Source organism: Thamnophis sirtalis, unplaced genomic scaffold (assembly GCF_051295495.1).
Source record: "Thamnophis sirtalis isolate CommonGarterSnake01/CBP01778 unplaced genomic scaffold, rThaSir2_p1.2 scaffold_3, whole genome shotgun sequence".
Classification (NCBI taxonomy): domain Eukaryota; kingdom Metazoa; phylum Chordata; class Lepidosauria; order Squamata; family Natricidae; genus Thamnophis; species Thamnophis sirtalis.
The window spans coordinates 52,637,607-52,649,894 of record NW_028261383.1 but is presented as its reverse complement, the minus strand read 5'-3'; the positions used below and the strand labels follow the sequence as shown (position 1 = coordinate 52,649,894).

Sequence of the window (12,288 nt, the reverse complement as noted above, 5' to 3'; positions counted from 1 at the left end):
CCGCTAGTTAATTGTCCAGGCCTGACAATTATCTACAGCAGGGTTATCAAACTCAAGGCCCGGGCGCCTGATCCGGCCCACGGAGTCCTTAGATCTGGCCAGTGGGGCCACTCTTGACCATCATGTGAGTCCCGCTGGGAATAGGGCGGCATATAAATAAAAATGAAACCTAAACCTCTGGAAACAGCGAAGGACTGGCCCACAGTGCTTTGCCAGCAAAAATGGAGCTTGGGAATGCGGCCTTCCTGAGTTCCATTTTTGCTGGCAGAAGCTTGCAAGAGGCTGTTGCAGCCAAAAACGGAGTTTGGAACCCATTTCCTCTTGCAAAGTGCTTGGCCACCACAAGCACCCCAAAACAAGTGATGTACAGTTGGCCATGGTCCCCCTGCCCCTGCAATCCCCCTGAGGTGAAACACAACCCTTCAATGAAATAGAGTTTGACACCCCTGGTCTACAGTATTCTATTACTTTTATTACCTCTGTCTAAAGTAAGAGTTAGTTGTTTAGCTAATAAAGCTATGAGATTGTGAAGAGACCAATGATAGATGAAAATATAAGCATTATCAGAGGAAATGATTGAAAGATACATCCATTTAATCAGCAAAATGTGTATACCAGGAAATCAGCCTGAGAACCTTTTTCTGTAATATACAGTTTCCCTGTGTCTGAGAAGCTAGTATAAGATATAAAAATAAACTGTTACCAATTCAGCTTGAGTATTGTTCCCTGTTTTGCCACATTATACCAGCAAAGCCAAGAGTGTCCTTTTACATCTGAGCATGATAAAAGAGAAGATTGTGCAAATCTCCAGTAAGAAGGCACACTTCAGAGTTTACTTTCTTCTCAAAATGAAATAACTGTATTCAAATGGCAAAAGAAAAACAAAGCTGAATGAAACATACACTGATACCCATTGTCATCAAGGCACTTGGTATCATGTACAATAATTTTACAAAACACATCAAGAAATTGCAGCTTCCTGCAATAACACCAGTGGAACTGCAAAAAACTGCACTACTAGGAACATCATATATTTTAAGAAGATACTTGGTTGATACCTAGGACGCTGGCAGCAACCCGTATCAACCATTAGAACCAGTCAATGGTATATGTGACACATCTTTAAATGTTCATTTGACTGAGTTTCATGTTTAATGAATAAAATAATAACAATAACAATAACAATAACAATAACAATAACAATAACAATAACAATAACAATAACAATAACAATAACAATAACAATAACAATAACAATAACAATAACAATAACAATAACAATAACAATAACAATAACAATAACAATAACAATAACAATAATAAGATGTACATAAGAATCCTTAAAGAAAAGGGCAATGATACACTAATCTTAGAATAATTACCTACTGTTCTTCTTTTTTCTTGGATTACTTGTTGCTTTTCTCAAATGACTCTCACACTTTTCTCATCTCTCCTGAAATCTTTTAAGGTCTGTATATTGACAGAGATCTCTGAGCACCCAACTTTCAAAACAGTTAGGCACATTGTTACATGCACAGCCTGAGGTTTTGTGTTTGCTTGCGTGCAAGCTGTAACAATGGCCTCATTGCCCGATATATTACACACAAAACCATTGTCTGTTTACAGTCTGAATGTTACAGTGTTAAGCACAGTATCATGTTCAGCTAAAATTAAAACTTTGGACTGACATTCTAAATAAAATTTGGAACCACTCTTGAATACAATGTTGTCTTTTTCTCTGTTGCCTTACTTACAAAGCTACACACAGAAAGCATGAGAATTGTCTCTAAAGATCTTTTTATCTTCACAAAAGCCCCCACATCATCATTATTTGAGAGAATGGCTTACCTCCACATTTTGTGTTCCCTTTATCATTTCATTTCACTGGTAAGGGATAGATATAAACCTCTGTTTAGTGTTATTCATCTACAATCTGCTTCTAAAGCAAGAAATAAATGGATAGCATTTCTTTTACATGAAGATAAACAATGCATTTTTCTCTGATCACTTTGGGAATATATTATTTGAGTGGTAGGTTTTTTTTTATTTTTCCGCTCAGTGTTTATAACATTAATCGCTGAACTATAAGAACTTTAGTATTGAACTGTCAGGAATGATTTGTTATCAGATGTTAGCATAATTTGCCAGCTGTCATATTTTAATCATTTTTATTTGCCTAAAATATGACACTTAACTTTTGTGGTAAATCAAGACATATAGCTGAACTCATTTAATGTAACAGTAGCTAAGAGAAGAATATAAAAGAAGAGAGTCTAATGATAATGGAGACATTTTAGGTTGTTAAAACTTGGAAGAACTGGTGCAATATTTCTCAGTGACGGTGGCTATTTGATTTAAAACTATAAACTGCTATGCTAAATGACTACATTTAGGCTTTGGCTTTGATTTTGACCATCATGTGAATTTATATCCCCCATAAAATGTAATGTAGAATTATAATCAGTGATTATAAAATTCATATAGTAAAGGCTGCATAAAACATAACTGAGGACAAAATTCCAGTCACATTATTTTCAGTGTGGACACGAATACATGAAATTAAACATCTTGTAATTTTAGTGGAGGGAAAAATTTGTGCAGTAATGACTTGTCAGAGAGGGTTACCATGTTTCTTTAGCGCTACTCAATCCAGCCCTTTCTCCCTGGCAGAAAAAGTATGTGATGTAAGTACAATTTATTCAGTTTGCCTTTGAAGTTGACATTACCCAAACCGATCACATTCGATAAAGATATATCTTGGTTAAATGGTTAATCTGACTAATGAACCAGTGAACTAACCATGAACCAATGCAATGTTAGAAATGAATTATATAAGATCAACATTCTGTCTGCTCATTTTAGGAATAACTGAAAAATGAACATAATAAAGCCAAATAAGGCATGGTGGGAGAAATCAGTGAAATAACAACAACAACAACAACAACAACAACAACAACAACAACAACTCCGCCGTTGCCAGTCCCAAGCCCGGATAAGAAAGGAGGAGGGTTGGGATCAGGTTGGCAACCTGACCTCATAAAAAAAAAATGCCAACCCATATAACATGGTGAAAGAAACAAATAAAAATTCTATACCGCATCGGTCATCGCACGGGTTAACAAGGGCTGCGGCGGATGTTGAGGTCCCTGGGCATCTGTCAACAAGTGGGCTACAAGTGGACCAGTCAACAAAATGACAAAAATATAGTGCAGATGAAAATCGTGTCATAATGGCCTGTTATTACAACTCAGAGCAAAATAATAATAATAAAGCGAATGTATGAGTTATGGAAACAACAATATCCAGATTCAAATGTTAGTGAACAACGACTAGCAGATCAAAGGCAATTTATTATATGGAATAAAGTGTTTAGTGAAGTTGAACTTGTGGAAATTCAGGCAATTTGCAAAAATAAAAACCAACATCACAAGCGGAAACAACCAATACTCAATACACAACTAACTCCCAGAAGATGTCAGGGAGGAAATAACAACACTACCACCAGAACCAGGTATCATTGAACCAACTGATGAACTAACTCAAAAAGAAAAAGAATTGAAGTGCAAGTTCATGGAGCATTTTCTGTCTAATGAGGAAAGGCAACGTTTACCATCATTAAAAACTGTGCCTAAATTTTTTTTGGCCCCTATTATGAAAATGGTTAATGCAGTGCTTTCAACAATCAAACCGGGATCCATCTTGGAAACGAATCAGTTAATGTACAATGTAGCTGTAATAGTCACTAAAGAACTAGGCATTAAAATCAAAGCACCTAGTCACACAATGGAAAAAGCATCAAAGCCAAAGTGGAAAATCCGATTAGAACAAAAAGTTGAAAAAATTAAGGGCAGATGCTAGCAACTTAAAGAACATGCATGAGCAATGGCTTAAAAACAGCAAAATCATAGATCAGCTAATCAGAAGATATAGATTGGATACAAGAAACATCAATAAAGCTGTAGAGATTGTAAAACAGCAGATACCAGCAACAGCTAGGAAAATTGAAAGATATGAGGCACGAATCATCCAATATAAACAAAATCAGCAATTTCGATCAGACCAACAGTGTTTTTATCAAAGTCTTAATGTGAATGGTGATACCAAAAGTGAAAAACCAGAAAAGTAGGCCATAGTTGAATTCTGGAAAGAACTGTGGGAAAATGCAAAGGACTATAATAAGGAAGCAAAGTGGATACATGACTTTGAGAAAAGCATTGGCAACAAACAAATGCAAGTATTAGAAATAACAACTGAGATGGTCAAAAACTGAGTAAAAAAGTAAAGAATTGGACATCACCTGGAAATGACCAATTGCATGGTTTCTGGCTCAAATATCTGACTGGTTTACATGCAATATTGGCCAGGCAACTGAATGAAATTTTACAAAATGATCAAATTGATGAATAGTTGACAACTGGAAAAACATACTTGATTCAGAAGGATGCAATAGGAACAATACCTGAAAACTACAGACCAATAACATGCTTGCCAACAACCTTCAAATTACTCACAGGCATTATTTCAGCTAACATTATGGATTATTTGGAAACAAATAACATCTTGCCAGTAGAGCAAAAAGGCAATAAAAGAAGGAGCAGGGGCACAAAAGATCAGTTCCTAATTGATAAAATGATATTAGAAAATTGTAAGAACAGAAAAATGAACTTGAATATGGTCTGGATTGATTACAAAAAGGCATTCGACAATGGAGAACTGAGTTGGCAGTAGGGAATGAGATCTACGGAATGGTTAATATCAAGCGAGGAATTTTCCAGGGTGATTCACTTTCACCTCTTCTCTTCATCATCGCAATGATCCCACTATCAGTAATCTTAAAAAAAATGAAATTAGGCTACCAAACAGCCAAAGAAGCTGAAAAAAATTTCACATTTACTATATATGGATGATTTGAAACTCTATGGAAAGTCAGAAATAGAAATCCAATCATTGACAAACACAGTCCGAGTATTCAGCACCGATATTTCAATGCAGTTTGGCATGGAAAAATGCGCCACTGTATCCATAAAAAGGGGCAAAATCACTGAATGTGAGGGAATTGAAATGCCCAATGGCCAATTAATTAAATGCAAAGAAAATGAAGCCTACAAATACTTAGGCATTCTGCAGTTGGATAACATCAAGCATGGAGAAGTAAAAACTATTGTCAGGCGAGAGTACACCAACAGAGTTAGGAAAATTTTAAAATCTAAATTGAATGGTGGAAATACAATCAAGGGCATAAATACCTGGGCAATACCAGTTATAAGATACACAGCTGGTATAGTTAACTGGACACAAGCTGATTTGGACCTTTTGGACCGAAAAACCAGGAAACTAATGACAATGCACTACAGTTTACATCCACGTGGTGATACTGATAGACTATATCTGCCCCGAAAATCAGGTGGCAGAGGATTATTACAAGTGAAGCAAACAGTTGAAGAAGAAAAACATGCACTGGCTGATTATTTAAAAGAAAGTCAAGAACATCTATTAATTGAAGTAAAGAACAAAAATCTACTGAAGGCCCAACAGACGAAACAAGAATACAGAAAAGATGTGATAAAATCAAGAATGGAGAGTTAGCAGAACAAAGCACTGCATGGCCAATTTCTGGAAAAAATAAAAGATAAAGTGGACAGTGAACAAACTTGGTTATGGTTAACAACAGGTACATTAAAGAAAGAAACAGAGTCACTAATCCTGGCTGCGCAAGAACAAGCTATCCGCACAAATGCCATTAAGGCCAAAATCGAAAAATCCTCTGATGATGCCAAATGCAGACTTTGCAAAGAAGCTGATGAAACTGTTGATCACATACTCAGCTGCTGTAAAAAAATCGCGCAGACTGATTATAAATTGCGGCACAATTCAGTAGCACAAATGATCCATTGGAATTTGTGCAAAAATTATAATATTAAAACAGCAACAAACTGGTGGGAACATCAGCCTGAAAAAGTCACCGAAAATCAGATGGTCAAGATCTTGTGGGATTTCCGTATACAAACCGACAAAATACTGGCGCATAATACACCAGACATCACACTGGTTGAGAAAAATAAGGTCACAATCATAGACATCGCAATACCAGGTGATAGCAGGGTCGCCGAGAAGGAACATGAAAAAATCGCAAGATACCAGGACTTAAAAATCGAAATTCAACGACTATGGCACAAACCAGCAGTGATAATTCCAGTGGTAATTGGCACACTGGGTGCTATTCCAAAAGCACTAGAATTACATTTAAAACAGTTAAAAATTGACAAAATCACCATCAGTCAAATGCAAAAAGCCGCACTGCTTGGATCTGCACGCATATTACGAAAATACGTTACGACGTCCTAGGCCCCTGGGTGGAGCCCGACTAGTAACCAATGCCAAATCCGGCGAAACAACTGGCCGCTGTGATACAATTGTATAATAATACAACGTATAATAATAATAATAATAATAATAATAATAATAATAATAATAATAATAATAATAATAATAATAATAATAATAATAATAATACTGCTTGGATCTGCACGCATATTACGAAAATACGTTACGATGTCCTAGGCCCCTGGGTGGGGCCCGACTAGTAACCAATGCCAAATCCGGCGAAACAACTGGCCGCTGTAATACAATTGTATAATAATAATAATAATAATAATAATAATAATAATAATAATAATAATAATAATAATAATAATAATACTGCTTGGATCTGCACGTATATTACGAAAATACGTTACGACGTCCTAGGCCCCTGGGTGGGGCCCGACTAGTAACCAATGCCAAATCCAGCGAAACAACTGGCCGCTGTGATACAATTGTATAATAATAATAATAATAATAATAATAATTCACTCATTAAGCAGTGACCTCAGAATGTTGCTGATCCCTTCATTCTAAGCTTCCTCTCCTTCTAGTGATATCATCTAGAGCACAATACATTCAAGCTTGCCCTATACATTCCAGAACACACAAACATATATAGATGCAACATGAGAAAACAGAAACACACACTCAACTTAGGTAGGCAACATCATTACACAGAAGGAGATATAGAAGCCTCTTCTGGTCACTGCTGGTAAGGGGACCAGAAAGAAATAGAGAAGTCATACTTGATGTGGTTTCCCTAACTTATTTCTAAGATATATTGCTCCTGCAGTGGCTAAGCAAATGAATGTCATCCACAAAGGAAGGGGAGCAGTCAAAATAGGCAAGAGGGCAGATAGAGCCTTTTGGTGTAAGTTTTAATATTTTGTGTATGTATATCAGTGTTGCACTCATCTACAAAAGACTTGCATCTTGATGCTCTGCCTGCCACTTTGCTTATTTTGATCTCCTCTCTTGAAGATTTCACTGAGGTTAATTTTTCTTCATGCCTAGTAGTCTCCCCAATTCTCCAAGTCAGCCAGCCAGCCAGCCAGCCAGCCAGCCAGCCAGCCAGCCAGCCAGCCAGCCAGCCAGCCAGCCAGCCTGCCAGCCTACCTGCCTGCCTATCTATCTAGAGAGGGGGGGGGCTTACAAATGCTAAACAATTTTTGTAGGAACAATCACATGCTAATGCATGCTGGCTGGGAATTCAGCTGCAGTTTCAACGTGTCAGGGAAATATCACTAAGATTTTGTTGGTATTAAGAGTTAAAACTGAATGAAATCCTGTATGAGTGAGGTCGATGATACCTCATAAGATAATAATAATAACAACTCCTAGATAAAAAGAGGTCACAAATCCAATAGGTTGATTTTTACCATTCATTGTGTAAATATTTTTTCTTACCACCATTGTCCATTCTCCTATATAAGAAATACTAATCTGAACAATTACTTAACTAATCCTAAGCAACTGGGCAATTCAGTATTTGCAGCTGTGATGTAGCAGTCAAATTGCCTTAAGGAATCACTTTTATGCCACCAAATTCCATTAATTCTACACAGTGATTGAATGTTTAGCCCAGAAGGTCTCAGCAGCTCATCTTAAATTAGATTATCAAATTGTATTAAATCCTAATACCTAATTTTCAAATTCTGGAAAAAGGGGGGAGATTAAAAGGCCATGATCCTTAAAGAACATGCACAATCAGATATCTATTATCAAGGGCATCAGTGTTTTCCATCAATGGAAGCAGTCCTTTGAGTGTAGAAATCCAAAGAGAAAGGCAAACTTCACTGAAAGAGGTTAAGCTTAGTAAGAAGCATCTTGGTTGTACCGCTGATCAGGTTAGTGAAGCATTTTCTTTTATCCACAGTGTGTTGCTCTTGTTCGGGTATTACTTCCAAAGTGGTAGCAGTCAGCAAATTATTTGAAACATAACACTGGGAGATTTAAACCAGCAGTGACAAGTAGTTTTAAAAATCTGTGGTGGAACAAGTTAGATTGCTACATTGGGATGATTCTCCAGTCAGAACCACCTAACTTTATTATCTTTCGTGATTCTCAGATATTCAGCAGAAAAGGATAAACCACTGTGATTCTAAAAATTGCTAGGTACAAAGAAAATCGTGATACACCTGTCTTGTATTTCAGCACATTGTTTTGTTTTTATCCTTGCCCTTGAATGCATGTTGGAGGGATTTTTTTTAAAAAAAAACCACTTGTAATATGTATACAAATTTCATGTTTCTATAATATTTAAATATGATGTGTTTATTAATCAAGTAGCTTGGAAGTCTGGTCAAGCCTTTCTTTTAAGGTGTCTGTGTATGTGATAGAGAGGTGTTTTCTCTATATGCATATGTGTATGGTGGGCAGGACTTGGAGAAAATTATGTTATTTGTAAAAGTTATATTGGTTATGCTGAATAAAGAGGGATTCTCATTCAACTTTCTGCTATGTTTTCTTATTGTGAGAAGTGTCAATGTCATCATACAAAGGCAAAAGATCTTAAATATAGAAGGCTTAACAGAAATTGTTGCTTTTTTCTCACAATATCATTTTAAATAATCAATTTTTACTGTCACCAGCTACATATTTTTATTACATCACTGTCCTCAGATACAGGACAGTCTTATCCACAGCTCAATTTAATGTTCTCTCCATAACTGCTTTAGAAGGGACATATAGGAAACTCCACATTAAATGCAATATTGTGACATGAGTGCCATAAAAACCACCACCCATGTTCTTTTGTCTTGTCAGTGCTATATGGACATTTGCCACCAGTGGAATGACTCACCCCCAGAAACTGTGGGTGCTCCAACACTGAAGATTTTAAAGAAGAGATTGGACAACCATTTGTCTGAAATGGTTTCCTGCTTGAATGGGATCTTCCAATCCTGTTATTCTATGTTCTATGTTCTAACTTTCATCCATATTGCCAATACTCATGCTGGGGATTAAATTGCTTTGTTTTATAGAATGTATTTATATTGGTCAATGACTGGAATAAAGTATCAGTCTGTCTTACAAATAGTTTGGGTATATGTTCTGTGGAGACTATCAAAAACTCCCCACTGTAGTTCTAAGAATAGGCCTGCTTCTTAAGTAAGAATCTATAGTAATTCTTGTTTCTCATGGACTATTTTGTACTTCCTACACCACTGTCCTTTAAAGAGAATTTGGGAGAAAATTGAAGGAGATAGAAGCAAGTGCTTAAACAGTATCTCACTTCTTTAAAGAAAGAATCTGAAGACTGCTAAGTTGAAGTCATACTTCACTGCATGCAGGATAAAGCTTGTAAGATGTGTGCCAATAATAAAACTCTTGCAGAGTAATTGCAACTCTGAAAAACTACTGCAAGCTGAAGAAAAATCCCAGGTTTGAAATATATCGGTTCTGGCATGGATAGTATGGTGAGGCAGCAAGCATAGATGATTTTGTAACAAAACCTCAAAGTAAGGCACGGCACTGTGAATGTGGGCCTTCTAAAGATCTTACACAGAGGGCCAAAATTGCTTTTGGCATACGTGATAGCAATTTGAAGGAAATATTTATAGAAAATACCTCCCTTACCTAGTAAAAGCAATTGATGTTTGCAGAGCAAAAAACTTTGTGAGAGCTTAGGCTAAAGTTAGGCCTGTGAATTCCACAAGGGGTACTATTCAGCAAAAAAATAAAGCATCCAAGCATCTTACATTTTACTTATTTATTTATTAGATTTTTTTTAAATTTTTATTACTTTATAAGTAACTCAAGGCAACAAATATACTTAGTACTCCATGTTTCTCCTAATTTCCACACAACAACCCTATGGAGTAAGTTGGGCTAAGAGAGAGTGACTGGCCCAAGTCACCCAGCTGGCTTTCATGAGCCACATTAGCTCAGTGGTTAGAAAGTGGTACTGCAGGTTACTTCTGCTGACTGCCATCTGCCTGCAATCTGGCAGTTCGAATATCACCAGGCTCAAGGTTGACTCAGCTTTCCATCCTTCCAGGTTTGGTAAAATGAGAATCCAGATTGTTGGGGGTAATATGCTGCTTAGAATTTGGCTGTAAAGCACTGTGAACTGGTATATAAATCTAACAGCTATTGCTATTGTTAAGGCAGGACTAGAACTCACAGTCTCCTGGTTTCTAGCATCTTCACATCATCTTTAAGAAGATGTTGGATAACCATTTGTCTGAAGTGGTGTAGGGTTTCCTGCCTAGGCAGGGAGTTGGACTAGAATACCTCAAAGGTCCCTTCCAACTCTGTTATTCTATTCTATCTTCACCACTACACCAAATTAGCGCTCATGTTCTCAGTTGTATAGTACAGTGACATCTAACCTACTAAAACTAAATATTTCATTATGACAATATGCCATTGTTGCAACTGATTCTGTACGTTCTGCATCAAATTCAGCTTGTGGAGTAATTTGCTTTAAGTGCTCATAAGTTCAGTTTTTTCAAAAATGTAAGAACAAAACTTTGTTGTTATATTTAAGCAAAAGCAAAAGTAGTATATTCATATGTAATCTGAGCTCAGAAAAGTGATGTTTGAGTACAGCACAGTAACAATAGCTGGAACACCAGTTTTAGGGAAATTAAACTGTAATGCAGACACGGTTGTTAATTTTGCAGATATAATAGGAAACCTGCAAGGGAAAGTTTGCCATTATAAAGACTGGACAATAGACAATATTTTATGATGGTCTTTTTACACATGAAAATGCTTGCATAGCACAGCACTGAAGTAGAATCTGACAATGCTGAGACAATTATGCATGACATCCTTACTCAACAGAATTACATTGGTCGGGAAAGCCATATTGATGGTGACAACCAAAAAGATATGTTTATATTGATTTATATTTTGCATTAAATTGTATTAATTTTTTATAGATCTTAATCAATTGTGATCTATCACAGCCAGAAATGGACAAATCCAGTATGTCATCACAAGGATGATATCAGTAGTCTAATTATAACACAAAAAGAAAATTATGCAGGCTATCTGGTCCCATGAGGCCCCAACAAGGCAATGTTACATAGTTATTGTTTTAGCCATTTAGTTGTGCCCGGCTCTTGGCAACTTTCTAGGCAAGTACTCTCCATGCTACCCTGTCAAGCACAGCTTTTTTCAATTGTTGCTTATTCAATTTTGTATTACATTCAGTGCTATCAGTCTGTTCTTTGCATGCATGACATGGCTAAGGTAAATCAGACATGGTCTTATGATTTTAGCTTCTAATGATGTGTCTGGTTTTATACGATTTAACACCTCTTTGTTAGTTACTCTGGTTGTCCATGGTACACACAATAATTTATGCCTGCACCACAGTTCAAAGGCATCAATTCTTCTTCCATCCACCATTCTTAGTGTCCAACTCTCACGCCCATGCATCATTACAGGGAAAACTATTTCTCTAATCAGCTCGCCTTTTTGTATTTATATCAATATCTTTGCTTTTCCAGATCTCATTCATGTTAACCATTGCAGTGCGGCCTAAGGTTATCCTGCATTTGATTTCTGGAGTAGAACTGCCATTATGAACAATTTTAAATCCAAGGAAGATACATACTCAAACTAATTCAATTTCCTCATTGTTGATTTTAAGCTTTTCATGTCCATTTTTTGGCTAAATAACAGGAATACCAAACACCTTTGGTATGCCCACCAAAAGCAATTGCAACAGTGGCAAAAGTCAACATGTATAAAAGGGTTATATTTTTTGTAACCTCTGTGCTTGAAGGTGGATATTAGAATTCACAAAACAATAATAATAACTTTAGTATGGACAAGTGTATAATAAAAGAAACAAGCTATATTCCTATCAAACGATAACAAAAGCAGATACATTAGCAGGCAGCCGCCTCAGTCCTAGAAGCAACTACAGTATAATGATACATAAAATTAGGATCTTAGTGATACAAAGCC

The 12,288-nt window shown here is 36.4% G+C and overlaps 1 pseudogene; it reads left to right on the top strand.

The window, feature by feature from the left end:
* The first annotated feature begins 1,183 nt into the window (after positions 1–1,183).
* Positions 1,184–11,232, top strand: LOC148047971 (uncharacterized; annotated as a pseudogene).
* Positions 11,233–12,288: the final 1,056 nt, after the last annotated feature.